We start from the raw sequence: 4,893 nt of genomic DNA on the forward strand, positions 1-4,893 counted from the left end.
TCAAGACATATTCCATTCCATATGGGATCATGCTCAGCAATGAAAGCTTGTGGAAAGAATGAGTTCGTGGCTGTGGCGTTTGTCTTCTCAAGTAACCATGGAGCATGCAGAGATTCTGCTTTCCTGTAGGTGGCTGAACATGCGTCTGTTGATAAATTACTTATTTTGCTTTGCTTGTGTGTGCAACTTTGCTTCACTTATTAAACTGTCTTTATCTTGGTCCATGTTTTTTCAGCTTCTGCTGTTCTAATTTTCTCCCTTATCCTCACTGGGAGTGGTGAGTGAGTGACCTGGTCAGCTTCTGACTGGGGCAGTCCACCGCAGCTCTCTTAGACAAAGTTTTCTAGCTTTCTTCATGAGTCTTCTAGGTTTGCTGTATTCCTTTTTGAGTTGGGGAACTAGGACTACACATAACTTGCAAGATGCAGGTGCATCACAAAATCGAATGGTGAGATAGTATTGTCATCTATTGTGTTATCTATTCCTTTCCTAATAATTTTTAGCATTTTGCTTTCCTGTCTGGCAGCTACTGATAATTTTCTTAGATTATCCATTATAGTGAAATTTTTTTTTTTTTTTCCTCATCAGTAATTAATTAGTTCAGAACTCATCACTCTGCCAGCAATTTAAGACTAGTTTCCCCCTATGGACATAATTTTGCACTTATCAAGGTGGAATTTCATCTCCTATTTGCAGTATCCTTTTAATCGCCCTTAAAGTGTCAGTGGGCAAAACAGTACCTACAGGGTACTCTTGAGAAATGCTTTTCTGTACCAATCAAGGTGATAAACACTACAGAGAAAAAGGTCTCCAAGTGTTTGAACTAGATTTTCCAGAAAGCTATGACGAGAATTTTTTTAAAGTATAATTATTCTCAGGGAAAGCCTTATATAAGTTACAGTGATTTATACTGATAATAGAAAGTGATGTTCCGCTTTGTTTATTCTACTTTAATAATCTAAAATTGAGCAGACAACCCTCTCATATTAATGAGCAATATTGCATTTCTTTGGCTTGAGAGGTATGGTTACTTTGGGCCATACTTCTCTGACACTAATGCCTGAGTTCAAAGATATGAATAAATACAGATTAAAATGGAAATATACAAGGGATCATATATGTCTGAATCTTTTGCTCAGGTATAGTAGAAAGGAGATTAATTTCTCCCCCAAATTTTGGGAAATCCATTATTAATCTAACATCATGTGAATATACTTATGTAAAAATATTTCAAATGTAAATTTAAATGTATTTAAAAGAAAGTTGTCTCAACCACTTGTTATTACTTTGCCATTCTTGCAAAAGCAGTTATTTATTTCCTTTTTTCAGAGTGGAGTACATAATCAAGTTGTGCTTAAAGACTGGATCAACCCAGAGCAATACACAAGCCTGTAGCTTAGTAAATATGATGGTATTTGCTGAGAAGACCACATATTTGTAAGACAGTGGCCTAAGAATCTTTCAGATCTACTTTCCTGTTTTTGTTTGAAAAGCAAGAGGTCAAACCAGGTGCATTGAAAGAGGATAAAATACGCATGGAGTAAGTTTTTATTTGAGATCTTAGAGTAGCATATCAAGGGCAGTTTTTTTTCTCTTTCATTATAATTTTTTTTTTCATTAATCTATACTCATTGACGCTGTTTCAGGTCCCAGAAGTGTTGCTGCTTTGTTAAACAACAAGCAATCCAACAGCTGAAGGGGAGGCGTAAGATGTGGGTTGAAAAATAACACTTATTCACAGATTTTCACATTCCTTTCCCAGACACATATCCCTGGCCCAGAATTTTTTCCTGCTTCTCGCAATGCATTAAGTGTTTTAAAACAATATGTTGGATGTGCCTCATCCTGTAGTAAGACATAAAAGACAAGACATCACAAACGTAATAAGGTGCACGGCAAAGTACAATTTGATCACAAGTGTAGTAAGAATACGTGTATCTTGTTGCACTTTTTGAGTAAAAAATATTTAATGCGCATTCCGTACCATGACTGTTCACCATGCATGGTGCATTGTGTTGTTTTTTCTTATCAAGCTTTCTCCATTTTACTTTCCTACAAAAGCTCTGGCTGCAACCCAGACACTGCTAAATAAACCTGTTCCTTGCTGCAGTATACAGCATAAGGTGCACGTCAAAGATGGAGAAGAAAACGTAGCAGGCATGTTGAATATGCTGGCAATACTCAGCTGGTGGCAGCCTGTTGGGGTAATTCTCATCTTGTTGCCAGAATTGCCTCCAGGCTTTGCTGTGATCCACATTTGGGACTTGGCCCAGGAACAGAGTCAGGATGCTGTGAAGTTGGTCTTTGATGTCTGTTATCAGCTGTGCCGACTGCAGTCCAGGCACAACAGAAAGTAAGGTCCAACAGCTTTCCCCCTTCTAGGCAAGTACCTGATCAGCTTTCCAGATATTTTTGTGGTCTCTCCCTGGTAGAACTGTGCCTACCTGACACTTGCATTTCTCTCTACATTGTAGCTTTCAAGGAGACACCTTTTTCTATGATCGTCTAAAATAAAGTAGTTGTGAGACTTGTAAGAAACGATGTTTTCAGTTGGTGAACTTCCATGCCCTCCCCCTCAAGAGATTAGCACATGCAGTGCTCAGATACTCAGAGCTGACAACAAACAAGGGGACAGCTCTCACTAGGGGCTTTCTTTCTATCTTTTTTTCTTATCTGGGAGAGTATTGCCTTTCCCTACTTTAAAATACTTTAAAATGAAGGGATTTAGCTTCAAATTGCTTAACTGCTGAACTAAAGGTCTGTGAGTGAAAGCTCTCATCAGAGACACAAAACACGTCTAACCATGTCTTATTTGATATCTCACAGTACTACTCTGCTTAGTCTATGCTTAGGCAGGGTAGGGAAATCCAGACTTGATCCCACTTTTTCTCCTAGGTTAAATCCTCAGAGAACTGCAGATTATCTATTTTCTTCTATGAATCAGACAGTGGAACTACAATTACATTTTGAGTGTAGAAATGAAGACACGGGTTCACTATGTGCCCATGCTCTCAAACCTTCATTGTTTCTCTGGGAACAGAGCAAACGTTTACAATGTGGCTCTGCCATTTCATACTTGTGATTAGCAATCTATAGGTGTCCAGATTTGAGCTATGGATCCTAGTCTCTTACAGTTAATGTAAAGAAAAAAATAAGTACTTCCAGGGCATAATTATTCTCATCCTTAAGTGTCTCTCTAAAACAGATCAAGTGAATAGTGCTGTAAGAGTACCAAGAAGGCCTATGGTAAATATCTCATCTGCTGAAATCTAAATAGCATAAATTTAAAATTGTGAGGTGAATTGAATTGCTTAAATTTCAACTAGCTTCCATATGATAGCATTTTTATGTAGGAGAGTGCTAACAAATCTGTTTGAAAAATTAACTAGAGAGGGCAAAAAGCCAGGTTGAGTTCCAGGTTCAGACTCCTGACTATAAGGTCTCTGCAGAGCAGATATCTATATGTGAGCTACGTATCCTACAGTTAAGGGGGATCTAATTAATACAGTTAGTGGAGTTGAAGCAGCTTTTCATCTGGGCAGATGAACATATCTTCTTTAGGCTGAGCTTTGAGAGCTCTCTTTTTACTGTCCTTAATGTGAGCTTAGGCACCATAGAAATAAGTAACTGATATTTCATTGCTTATAGTGATGTAAGTGGATGAATGGCTGTGCCTTCAACATTTTTGCTCATGCTCAAGCTTGGAACTGAGGACATAGGCATTTGTATTTATCTGTTGTTGGCTTAGTTAATAATGGCTCACTCATGGTAAGCCAAAAGGTGTTTGTAGATGATTATAACCAATTTAGCATTTGGATGCTGGGGAGGTGTAAGGACTACACAATACTTTTGCACCATTTTGTAACATACATATCACTCTAGGAATTATTTTTCCTTGACAAAGGAATTTATATGCTTTTCTATGACTCATTGGATCTTCAGCTATGACACTGTCATAGTTTAGGCAAAACTGCTGTGTGAGAGTTAAAAAGTTGAATAGTGTAGATATAATCTAGGGAACTGATGGGGCATAAGGGGAACAATATTAGTTCCCAGCTGGAGACCTTCAGAAGTTTTTACAATAAACACACATCAATGAGAAAGGAAAAAATGTGTGCTGGAAGAACATTTATTGTTATTTCCACTATACTGCTCTTCCAGGAATTGCAATAGCTCATGATAACTCCTTATAGAAGAACTACATGGCTCATAAGTGCACAACCTTTGTGAATTTATAACTCAGTCAAGATCTATTGATCTTTACAGTGTCAGGGCTGGATGACCTTGGAAATATATAAAAGCTTACAGCTTATGGAGTTCAGAGTACCTTCTGAAATGAGTATTTGGCTTCTAAACTTCCTAAGCTTGAATTTGCATTTTTAGATATATTCTACTACATATAGAACCTGGGACATGACTGAGACCTGGAAAAGCTTGGGAAATGGGCCCATGGGAACCTCATGAAATTCAACAAAGCCAAGTGCAAAGTCTTGCACCTGGGTCAGGCAAATCCTTCTATCAATACAGGTTGAGTGATGAAGGGATTGAGAGTGGATACTGGTAGACGAAAAGCTGGGCATGAGCTGGCAATGTATGTTTGCAGCTCAAAAAGTCAGTTGTATCCTTGGCTGCATGGAAAGGAATGTGGCCAGCAGGTTGAGAGAGGTGATTCTGCCCCTCTACTCTGCCCTGGCAATACCCTACTTGGAGTATTGTGTCCAGCTCTGGAGTCCTCAGCACAGGAAGGACATGGACCTGTTGGAGTGGATCCAAAGGAGTGCCACAAAAATGGTCAGAGGAATACCTCTCCTATGAGAAATGGCTGAGAGAGTTGGGGTTGTTCAGCCTGGGGAAGAGAAGCCTCCAGGAAGGCCTTTTTGTGACCTTCCAGTA

This window comes from Empidonax traillii, unplaced genomic scaffold (genome assembly GCF_003031625.1).
Source record: "Empidonax traillii isolate 1590-97213 ecotype Southwest subspecies unplaced genomic scaffold, ASM303162v1 scaffold373:size1354568, whole genome shotgun sequence".
In the NCBI taxonomy this organism is placed as follows: domain Eukaryota; kingdom Metazoa; phylum Chordata; class Aves; order Passeriformes; family Tyrannidae; genus Empidonax; species Empidonax traillii.